This window comes from Eubalaena glacialis, chromosome 20 (genome assembly GCF_028564815.1).
Source record: "Eubalaena glacialis isolate mEubGla1 chromosome 20, mEubGla1.1.hap2.+ XY, whole genome shotgun sequence".
In the NCBI taxonomy this organism is placed as follows: domain Eukaryota; kingdom Metazoa; phylum Chordata; class Mammalia; order Artiodactyla; family Balaenidae; genus Eubalaena; species Eubalaena glacialis.
In genome coordinates, this window is record NC_083735.1 from 49,069,978 (window position 1) to 49,082,477 (window position 12,500).

A 12,500-nucleotide genomic window follows, 5' to 3' on the forward strand; every position below is an offset into this window, starting at 1 on the left:
AAGGGAACGACACCACCACTCGGCCTCGGGCACCTGAGGGACAACCTGGAGCGCTCCAGGGGCACCACCGACGGCCAAGCAAGGCACGCTCACGCGCCAGCAGGGGCGCGCAGCGCAGCGGCGGAACGGCCCCCCACCGACGCGGGGAGGACCGCTCGCGAGGCACACGCCAAGGAGGCGAAGCGAGAGTGTCTGCTGCGTCCGAGGACCACGGCCCCGCCCACGCCGTGAGGCAGGGGGCGGGAGACCGAGGGTCAGGGCCGGAGACCACCACCCCTGCCTTCCACACACCCCTCGACAGGCCGGGAGGGCGTGAAAAGAGAGGCGAGGGGCCCGCGGACAGAACGAGAAGAGCGGTCCCGTTCGCCAGGAACGTCCGTCCCTCGTCTGGCGCGACTTAGGCCCGGCCCAGGAGAGCGCGACATCACCACATCGATCAGTCAATCCAGCGAGCCAGGGGCCAGAAAGCCCCGAAGGGGAGGGGCACGGTGAGGACCATCAGCCGAGGAGCCTGCTTCAGCCTCACCGGCGGCCGCCCCCACCTCCTTTTCTTTTTTCCTCAGGCAACAGTGGCCGACGACCCCGTGAGGAGAACGCCTGACACGTGGCACGGAGCCTGCGGGGTGGGGTCGTCTCAGCCACCACCGGGTGCCTGCGGCGGGGGGTGGGAGTCACACGGGGTAGAAGACCCACGCGCCACCTCGCCCCGCCGCCCTCGGGTGAGCCAGAGACCGGAGGCGGCACCGCGGGCCGGGTCAGCCGGGCGCACACACGAGAGCCGGCGCGCAGGCCCAGGCGGGCGGCTCAAGTGGCAAGGGCCGGTTCGGGCGCCAGACGGCGGTCCCAAGCCCAGAGCCCTGCGCGCGTCCGGAGTCCCAAAGTCCTCAGCGACAGACGCCAGGGAAGACCGTGTCAGCACCTATCTGGTGGCAAAAAAGGCCCATTTCGGGCGAAAATAATCACGGCGCCGGGCAGCGGGGCCCATCCACGAATCGCAGGGGGGATCCCCGGGACCTCGGTCCCGCCACCTGTCCCCAACACTTCCCCATCCACACCAGTCCCGGAGCTCTCTCGGGGCCATCTGGTCGACCCGAAGAGCGTGGCGGCAAAGTGGGGCGGGGCGGGAGGGGCGGGACAACGTGGGAGAGGCAGCGAGCGGGCCGGGGTCGCCCTCCCCGGTTCGCCCGCGCGGTCAGGTACCGGTCCCTCCGAGTCTCCGGGCGGGCGAGGACTTGGTTAAAGAAAAAGAAATATCCCACTCGGCCGCCTCCGACGAGCGGGCCCCACGAGGGACCGCGCCCGGGCCCAGGCCGCCCTATCCGGGCCACCCAGTACGGCTCTGGCCGGTCCCCACCCCACCCCCACCCCCCCGGCCGGGACTCGCGGTGGAGGAGGGGGCGGGGCAGGGTGAGAAAAAGTCGCGTCCGCCGACCGGGACCCACGTGGGCACGCTGAAGGGCCGGGTGCTCCCTCCCCGGCCACCCGCGCGAGCAGGGCCCGGTCCGTCCACGTCCCCGGACCCAGGGGGACTTGAACACATTTTCCCAGGGAGGCGCCTCCCAGACGACCGGAGCGCACGAGGGACCGCACCCGGGCCCGTGCCGGTCTCTCCGGGTCACCCCCTCGCGGCCCAGGCCGGTCCCCACCTCTGGAGTCCGACTCGGAAAAACATCGGTCAGAAAGAATCCGACCACCGGGACCCACGCGCGCCCGCCACCGAGCCCGTCGCGCCCTCCACCGGCCTAAACGCACGGGCCCGGGCCGGTCCCCACCTCCGGAGCGGGGCGCTGTGGGGACCGGGGAGGGAGGGGGTGGGGAGGGGGTCGGGGAACGAACGCTCCAAAGGGTGAGCCAGGAGAAGGCCCGACGGCCAATCCACAGGCGCTCCGGAGGGCGCGGAAGGCCCTCTCCCTTCCCACCGCGGCGGCCCGGCCCAGGTCGGGTCGGATGGGCCGGGTCGGTCCCCGCGGCCGGAGGGGCGCGGGCGGATGCTGGTCGACCAGGCCAGGCGATCCCTCAAGCCGGCTCGAGAGCGCGGCGACGGTCACACCCTCACAGACCTGCACGCCCAATCTCAAGCGACAGCAGGAGGCGCCCACGCCTGGGCGCCACCGGGACAGTCACCACCAGCGTCGCCTGGCTCCCGGAACTCTGCCTCGGGCCCGGCGGCCGAGTCACAGCCCTCACGAAGGTCGCCGAAGCTCCAGAGACAAGGGACAATATAAAAGCGGCCGCCAGGTGGCTCCCGACAACCGGCTCCAACGTCCCCGGGCCGGATCCCGGTCGCCGGCCGGCCACCGAGGACGCTGCAGCGCCGCCGGGCCGCCCAAACGCCCGAGCTCAGCCCGGGGCGAGGCGGCGGGCGTCTGGCGCGGCCCCGAGGCGTCCGTCTCGGAGCTAGCTCCCGGGTCGGCACGACACGGCGCGACCCCGGCAGCAGACGGGGTTGGGGGGGTGGTGGGGGGGGCGGGGGAAGCTGGGAAGATGTCGCCGGGAGGCTGCCTCGAAGGAGACGCGCTCCCCACGCGATTCCTGGGCGGGGGGAAATCCCACGGAGACGCCGGCGGTGCCCGGGGAGGCTGGCACGGGCTGCGCAGAGGGGCACGAGCAAGATCCCCGGCTGCCCGGACGGAGGGAGGGAGGGAGGGAGGGAGGGAGGGAGGGAGGGAGGGAGGGAGGGAAGGCGGGGACTGGCAAACCGAAACCAGGCCAGCGCTCAGAGAACAACGCAGGAATTCATCCTTTCTCCTTTCTCGAACGGAGGAGGTCTTTCGGAAGCAGACACGCAAAGCCCAGAAGCTAGAAAGGAAAGGAAGGATACACTCTGACCCCATACAAGTGGAAACAAACATCTATCTGTGCCTAGACGGCGACAAAGTCCAAAGACAACACACGGGTGCGTGGGTGGGGAAAAATGCACTTGCGGTCACGAGAACATGGATTTCAAAATGGACTGACCACAATCACGGGCGGGGGTGGGGGGGGTGAGGCAGGCGGGGGTTGGGGGAATGCGGGCGGGGGGGGGGGAGGGGGAGAGGGTGGAGTCCATAGCCATCCACTGAAGAAACTGAGTTCCGGTACATCTACACAATGCAACACTCTGAGTGCGAGCGTGTGCGTGTGCGTGTGCGTGTGTGGGGGGGTGGGGGGTGTGTGTGTGTGGAGTGCGGTAAGTATCGACAACGAACTGTAGTCCCACCAAGACCACACCAAACCATACCAGCAAAGAAGTCGAGCTGTAGAACTACTCTGGCCTTTAAAACAAAGGAAAAAGCATGCACGTATAATATACGTACGCATATTACATACGCTTGTGGCATACGTATACATGGACATATAAAGGCCTAGGACAAGCCCAAGCATATCCCGTAAGGGGAGCCTATCCAAAACAGACCAAGGCCTCACACAATTCAGCCTCCAGAAAACAAGCAACCCAGTGAGAAAAGTGGGCAGGAGGAGGCCCGAACAGAACATTTTCATTAGGGAAAAGAAAAAAAAAAAAAAAAAAGAAAGGAAAGAAAACAACTGTTTTTAGTAAAAAAACTAAACAAAACAAAAACACAACAACAAAACAAACAAAAATAAAACACAAAACATTTTTTAGTTAAGAAAAATAAATGGGGAACAAAAAAAGCGCACGCATTTCTCTTGACAAAGATATTCGGACAGGCCCAGGATCTGGAGTTGCGACAGCAAGTTCGTAAAGGCAGAAAAAGTGGCTCCTGATCGAACACGTATTTTTCAAGCTGAGAGAGACCACCACCACCGTGGCATGCTGGAGGACTCAGAGATGTCACCTGGCGGGTGACAGAATGGCTCTCCGACAAAAGACAGCAGTATGGAAAACAGTACGGAAGTCCCTCAAAACACTGCACACAAAACTACCATGCGACCCAGTAACTCCACTAAGTGCCCACGGAGGGGGTAAAGAAGACATGTACATGTCTATCTGTATCAACACCTATACCTATGTAGCGATAGGTACGGACACACTGTTAGCGCTCTCTGTGTCCGTACGTCTATATCTATGAGGAGAGAGAGAGAGAGAGAGAGAGAGAGAGAGAGAGAGAGAGAGAGAGAGAGAGAGAGAGAGAGAGAGAGACAAAGAGTGGACAGTCACGTGAGTGCAATAGGTAAGGGAGATTAAGACAACAAACAAACTCCCAACAGTGGTTTTGTAAGTCAACAATCAAGATTTCGATATCATGACGTCATCAAGCACCAACCCTTCTAAAGGGACACAACGACACACAGGGCTCACTTGGCAGGGCAGTTCAGGACCCTAAAATGACCCTGAAAGCTGAAGCTCAAAAAAGCAATCTTGTTCATCCACGGGGGAAAAATACCGTTGTCCCACGACATTCAAAAATCGTATCAAAAGAAAAAAAAAAAAAAAAAAAACCGTATCAAAACATTTAAAAACTCTCTTACTCACTCACCATTTAAAAGGTAGAGAATATAAAAAGAGCCAAACTACGATTTATTTAGTAGACTGTCATGGAAAGCATCGACACGAAAGCAACTGATTCATTTTGTAAAATCCTAGGAACAGCAGTTTTCAACAGTGCTTGCCTTCTTGGCGTGGTATCTTTTCTACATCTGGATAAGCAGTCCTATTGTTTGTTTGTTTGTTTGTTATTCCCCTAACTGAAGATCAGCCTCCAACACGACAACCCTTTGTGCTCTCTGGGTCCAGAACTATCTCTCGAAGTGCTTTTCTGAATGGGAACGTTTTCACCAACGTCATCGCCTGGAGACATCTTCAGCCTGTCCTCCCCCCCTCCCCCCTCCCCCTCTCCTCCTTTTTCTTCTTTGTATTCTTCAGCTCTCCTTGCGCTGGTCTCTCACACGGTGGCAGTGTTGCCCTAGGCATGCTCAGGTGTCTCCTAACCCCATCCAAGTGGACTTCCAGTGTCATCATTTTGGGTTTCTTAGCCGCACTTTCGTCGTTCTCGGGCAATTCTTTCTTTTTATTTTCCACGGACGGGGGAGACCGGGGCTGGGGGCAACACAACGACACACTACGTGTGACCCGGAAAACAGACACATACACACCAGGCAATCACCGACAGGCTCTGAAAGAGGATCGGTCACTGGACACGGGGCACGCACGCTTGTTATTTGTGGAGTCATTGCAGACTGAACAGGCAGCAGCAAAGTTTGGACTTCACGCAGCTACCGTTCATCAATTGTGGAAATTGACATTCGAAACACGTAGTTAGGCTCTTGGTGCGATTTCACCTAGTCATTGAAATGTGTGCACACTGGAACCATGGAAAGTGAGACACCTCCCTCCCTCTCCCTCTCCCTCTCCCTCTCCCTCTCCCTCTCCCTCTCCCTCTCCCTCTCCCTCTCCCTCTCCTCTCTCTCTCTCTCTCTCTCTCTCTCTCTCTCTCTCTCTCCTCTCCCTCCCTCCCTCCCTCCCCTCATTTCTACCAAAGGTCGCCAAATGAAGACTCGTTTGTTTCCAAACCAAGTTTCCTTTCATTAAATTTGGTGGGAGCTTTCCCTAAGGATTGCACGGGAAGGTGTTATCCTCATTCGTTTTAGTAGCTTTCCTTAGAACTAGAAAATTAGAAATCTGCTGAATGATGAACATGCACCTCGCTTAAGTTTCTGCTAGGAAATCCATGCACCATGTGGATCGAACGAAAAGGAAAAGGATTTTGAGCAAGGTTTTTTCTCCACTTCAGATGAATTTTACAGGGCGGGGAGGGGGGAGGCTAGGGGGTCTCTGGTTTTTTTTTGTTTTTTTTTTAATCTTTTTTAAATTTTAAAAAAAATTTTATTCTTGGCTGTGTTGGGTCTTCGTTTCTGTGCAAGGGCCTTCTCCAGTTGCGGCAAGCGGGGGCCGCTCTTCATCGCGGTACGCGGGCCTCTTCACTATCGCGGCGTCTCTTGTTGCGGAGCACAGGCTCCAGACGCGCAGGCTCAGTAATTGTGGCTCACGGGCCTAGTTGCTCCGCGACATGTGGGATCTTCCCAGACCAGGGCCCGAACCCGTGTCCCCTGCATTAGCAGGCAGATTCTCAACCACTGCGCCACCAGGGAAGCCCAGGGTCTCTGTTTTTAATTTAAGGTCCTCTGAAACGTCAGTAAGTGTCCGTGAACATACTCATGTGTACTTTTTTTCTCCATCCAATCGTCAGTCATCTGGCAGAAGGAGAGCCGCATCACCGGCGAACAACATTCCGACACTTAATGAGAAAATACATTTCTGGTGCTTTCGCCAAAAAATGCAAAGCCCCTTATTTAAGCTAATGGAATTAAAAAGAAATCCCTAGTACCTAGGAACAGAACAAAGTGAAAGAAACACAACACACAGACTTGGGGGAAGAAAGAAAGAAAGAGAGGGGGGGAGAGAGAGAGAGAGAGACAGAGAGAGAGAGAGAGAGCGAGAGAGAGAGAGCGAGAGAGAGAGAGAGAGAGAGAGAGAGAGAGAGAGAGAGAGAGAGAGGAAAGAAAGAAAGAAAGAAAGAAAGAAAGAAAGAGAGAGAGAGAGAGAGAGAAAATCTCTCAACCTAAAAGTTTTTGTAACAAACGGACAATCTGTGATTTGGTAGGTAAAAAATGTTTTTGGAACGTAAAGTTCTTTGAGACAAGAATGGAGAAGAAAACAAGAAAAAGACAATCAGAATTCAGAACCCTTAGAAACCTGAATCGGTCATGAACAGGAACTAGGAAGCCATGGTGAACGGGGTCCGTGACACCAGTGTTTCTGCACCGGCAAATGGATGATCCCATTCCATCATGTCTAGAAGCATACATTTTCACACAGCGTCACTTTTTCAAAATTTTTTTCCCCCAAAGTGATGCCAGAGGTGTGGAGTCATACATCGAAACATCTTTCGTTTTACAGTTAGTTTTAGTTTTACAGTTCTTTCTGTAATAAGGAGACAGAAGTAGGTCCACTGAGACTTGTTGAGCCATGAACGTTTCCATAGGTTATCTTTGGAAATGATCTAGACGTTCCACGAATTCCCCATCATTCCACTTATGCCAACTCTAAAGTTTCTAAAGTGACCCCAAAGGTCTGGGAGAAACCGTTTTTAAGTAGACATACATACCACAAAACATAGCCTTTCTTAAGGAGTTCCTCCACCTAGAGCTATCGAAATCACTTGTTCTAAATCCCATGACGATGAGAGGACCCGTGAACATTTCCTGAGACTTTAGACGATGTCAGCCATCACCCCCAAGTTCCTTTTCTTGCTGACGAATTTGGTTCACTCCCGTGAACTTATTGGATTCGGGGTCGACGTAGATAGAAGAAAAGGTTGACCTCGATTGCTGATCACGCTAAAGACCTGCCTAGTTTCATAAAACCCATCCCTTGACCTTGGTTATTTTCGGCTGAAGGGTTCATCCTAGGTCACGTGAACTTGCAAAAACCTTCGGGTCCCTTTCTAGTAGACTGAATTCGGGAGTGCTTCCTTCTAAGCCAGTTCAAGAGAGCTCTTTCGCAAGTTAATCGTGGCACTCGGATCCGTACGTAGACACAGGCCAGCTCTAGGAGGGAGCTACAGACATACCCGTTACCGGGCCCTTTCCAGATTCTTGCACAGCAGTACCATAGAAATGAAGATCGCTTCCACAAGACTCTAAGGCTAACAAAGCAACACTTTTTAATTAAAAGACATAGCCTGTACACAAGGGAGAAGGCGGTGTGCGGGGTGGGGGTGGGGGGTGGGGATGGGGATGGGGGGGTGGGGGAGAGACAGCTCCCCGAGTCGCTTTGATCACGGAAGGGAGAGTCTGTCTCGGGATCACTGATCATTTCCAGAAATCCTCCAAATTCTTGGATCAGCAGCAGCTGGTTCCATCCACGGTGGCTACCTATGGGGAATAATAGCAAGTGCTTCCACGAGGGGAAAGAAGCGCATGAGGATTTTCTGCACGAAAGCACAGGAACAGATAAGGGTTAAATGTACAGTGGAGCTTCTTGTCTTGTGACAACTAGGTACAGTCGTGGGTGTCAACAGAGGTAAAGTTAATCTTTTACTCCCGCGAGCCTCTTGTGTGTGTGTGTGTGTGTGTGTGTGTGTGTGTGTGTGTGTGTGTGTGTGTGTGTAAGGTACGGGTTATTGCTCAACACCCCTCATGTCATATCCCCTTGCGATGAGGTCACCCTCAGCCAGGAGTGTGCGTATCTCCGTGATACATCTGAAAGGCACGTGCCAGGTCAACCCAGGGGAATAGTCAACTGCACCTCAAACAGTGTCTGAGCTTGCGATAGACACACCTGTCTTTCTCCAGTTTTGTCATCTCGACCGTCACCTTTGGACATTGTGGGGATGGCGCAGGCCAAGCCAGAATATCCACCATGTCTTTAAATATCAGTGAGTCTCAAGGGTGTGTGCGACCTTCACCCAGGAAGAGTGCGCCCTGATGAGCAAATTCCAGGGGAAGCTGTCTAGAGCTGTGCTGCTGGAGGACCTCAGTTATCTGGTGTCCATGGGTGAGTCTGTCCACAGCCATTTATTTGATAAAAGATTACCCAGAGGAGCTTTGCGCATTCTGCCCCCCACCACGCCGATGCCTATACACTTATAGAGCATCCGCATCTGCCTGAAGGGGCTGTGCTTCTTTCTTTCTTTCTTTTTAATTTTTTTTTCAGGATCCCACCAGGATGGACAATTTCTGGCCACAATCACACGTCTTCCTTTCTGCTCCATATCTAACACTCAGAACAGTGCAGGACACTCACCTCATGGCACGCCTGCATCCAGTGGATGGATCAACGTGTTAGGTAGTTCCTAACCAGCTCCTCTGCTCTTGAAACCGTGGCAGAGTTTGGCACAACAGTCGTCATCATAGCAGACATTTTCCCTTTAAAAGAGAGTTCATGGGGATGGGGGGTGGGGTTGGGGGGTGGGGTTGGGGGTGGGGTGGGGGGTGGTTGGCGTTCCGAGGGAGCTGATGTTATTGAATATTTTTTTTGAAAATAATGTTCGATCCACTATGGAACAATGGATTCACCCTTGTTAGAAAAACAAAGGATTTCACAGTCTGTTTCTGGTCTGGGGCCTGCGCATCAGCAGACAGTTCCTGAATACCTGAGCCCAAAGTCAGCGTCGCTCCTGCTCTGGGGAAGGGCTGGCAGTACTTCCCCGTGCTCAGGACGCCCTTCCCCGTGCTGCTCTTTAACGTTCGTTCGCCTCGCTCCTCCTCCTGACGTGAACCTGAAGACCAGACGCAGGTTCCAACGCAGGGCTCCAAATCCACGTCCACGTTTCCCACGAAACAACTTATCGGCTGCACCAATCCGATGTGCTTTCACAGCTGGAGCAGGAGGAGAGATGAGGAGGATGCAAGAGGATTTCCCAGAGTCCTGAATCCAGGTGGGCTCCAGGCTCATTCGAGTCAGTGTGGAGAGAAGCCTGGTCACTAGGGGAGAAGAGCAGGTAATGCCCACCGCAGATTCCCCTGAGAAAGTAGTTTTCCTGACACATCTTGTAAGACATTACCCAGTGCACTCGTCCTTATAAACACCAGAGAAGTCACACACAGCAGAAACCCTGTGTCTGAGATCAGTGAGGTAGAGCCTTCAGCCAGAAATTACCCTCTTTAAGACGAGGAAAATCATGTGGGGAGAAACCCTAAGCCTGGAACCACGGTGGAAGAACCTTCAGTTGGCGCTCCAGCCTCAGCACACACAGACAACTCAGAGTGGGATGCATCCCTGACGCGGTAGGGAAGGCAGCACAAGCTTTACTAGGAGGAGAGTCGGCCGTCGTCTTGGGCCAGAGCAGATAATCACTGCTGTAGAAGAAATCCGATGCAATGCATGGGAGAATCCCATTCGCCATGGAGCCAGCACTTGTAGGACATGAGAGGATTCACACTGAATAAAATAGTCTCAGCATGGTGAAGGAAGGACATTCTTCAGTGGTCCCTTATCCCTTGGTGTCCTCACACCAAGGAGATGCCAATTCTAACGTCACAATGTCAAATTCCTCACCTAGTTCACATCAAGAAATGAATGCTGGGAATATACGACTCTATAAAGAATGTGTGAGCCCCACGATTGAGACAAGGTTCAGACGTTTGGAAATTGTCTATTGTCTATTACTACAAATCTACAGCATAAATAGGTAGATGGCGAAGTATTTTGAGAATGCAAAGTTTGGTACCAAGAAAAAAAAGCAACCCCACTTCAGTGGATCAGTACTTGGACATATGTAAGCACTACCGAGTGGGTGTGTGTCTTTCAAAACCAGGAAATGTGGCCCTGAGTCAGAATGCGTCAATTTTCCTTTCATACAGTCCCTGTCGATCAGTGAGGGACTTTCTATTTTTATGAAGTTGTAAACATAATTACAAACCCTAGGGTCAATCAGGAACTAAGTTTCAATGGTCAGTAAAAAAGTAGAACACAAGTGATGGGGGTTACCTGTTACATTACTGTTCAAATAGGTATGCACACACATGTCAAGGGTGAGTGGCCACGAGAATAAACACAACAAAGTTGAAACCTGTGCGTGTGCGTGTGTGCGTGTGTGTGTGACTCACAGGTGGATGTTTTCCATAGATGTGCACTATGGCACTGCAGGATCTGTGGTTGCTGAGTCCCCGGAGGTGGAAGCGCAGATCCAGGGCCCTGACTGTGAAGTCATCCATGGATTTTCACAGTGCGTGGGGTCGGCACGCGTAACCCTCCATGTTGGTTGTTCAACGGTCAACTCTAGTTTATAGATCAGAGAGGATAACATCATGTGTTCACTATTAATAACTTTTCCAAATAATCTTTATCTTTTTAAAAGGAAGACATCATTTAATCCATTTCACAAGCTGATATTGGGAACCTACTGCCCTGCCCCAGCACGTGAATTATCCCTACAGAACACAAGATCCCTGAGAAGGAAGAGCCCTGAGCACTGAGACACCATGAAGGTAGGCTTTTAGATGATATTCTCTGCTTCTCCAGCTTGAGGTAAAACATGGGATGACTGGGTCTACCTATCCCATTCCAGTTTGTCAAATGGGAGCCCCCATGGCACGTATCACCAGAAGTCGGTCCATGATAACTCCATCTATAGGAATTCTTGGCAGTTTTATGTTCAGGATCATTTCTTTTCCTGCCATTGATTGAAAACTCCTTGGGCCCTGTTAGCAGTTACAGATTCAATGAGTCCAGTACTTCATAGGTTTTGTCATGTATTTAGAAGGGGAATCACCATCAAGTTGCTGAAATGAGGACTAAGTGTCTTTCAGACATGGAGATGGAAATAAATGGTGCTCTGCGGGGTGTGCGATGACAGGCACCCAGGATTCCTTCACCCAGCCCTCCCTTTGCTCCCTCACCGCTTCCTGGAAAATTGGCGCGCGCGCACACACACACACACACACACACACACACACACACACACACACACACACACACAGCTCTGGGGGCGCTGTTTGCTGTCCATGATTTCACGTGCCTTTTGGGCACGGCTGGTAGAGATGGACATGAAGCAGCAGGACAGCAAGCTGGCATCTCGGCAGGCCCAGAGAAGTTTCCCAAGTGAAATATCAGAACCAGGGCAGGGGGGCGCAGAGAGAGGCGGGGAAGGGAGGCCCACGTGACCTGGGAGAGAAAGGGGGGGGGGGACCTCTGACCGACCTCGGTTCAGGTTCCCCGTCCCCCTCCTGCTGAGAACCTGCCTTCGCTTCCTGCCCTCAGGTGTGTGAGAGGAGCATGTTTCTTTCCAACAAATACCAACACATCATTTCAGTCTGTTTGTGTGTTTGTTCTTGCTTGTTCGTTTTCTGGACGAGGCCAAAGAACCCTTCCAGTGGAGGCGTGTGTACAAAGGAGGATCTGACAGGATGGGAGGGTGCGGGTCAGTCCACGTGCCAAGAAATCCAGAGAATCTGTCGTAGCTGAGTCTCGGGCCTTTTGCAGAAATAGGCCAAGAGAGTTCAGATTTGATCATTCACTGCCAAATAGTCACCACAGCAGTTTCCTGGAAGGGATTGTGTTGCAGGAGCCAGCGTGGCCCTCAGCCCTCAGGCCTCAGCCCGGCGGGCGGGCGGGCAGGCAGGCAGCGGCTATTGTCTGTTGTTCCCGCCCCCACCCCCACCCCCACCCCCGTTCCTTCTCCAGCGCTCCTTCCTAAGTCCCCTGGACTGACCTTTGCCAGGAGCGGGGGAGGGGAGGTTCCGGACGATTCATTCGGCAGGGCCTCGTTCAATCGCTCCATTCAAATGCAGAAAGCTCTCCGGTCAAGTCGGAGCCTTTGACTTTGCCTCGGGCTTCTCTTTAATGAATGGCTTTTTCTTTTTTCTTTCCCCAATTTCCCCCACCCTTAGGCTGCCCCCTCCAAACTGCAGGGAGGGAAGGAGGGAGAGAGGAAGGGATGGGAGGAGGATGTGTGAGAAACAGGCCTTTTTTCCAGGCAAAAGGAGTCCCCTCCTTTTCCTAACCTAGGAAACCCCACTACACCATTTGAGAATCATGGACATGCGTGGAAGCAGATGTCTTCACTTGAGATCTTCCTCCGCAGGAGGACAGAAAG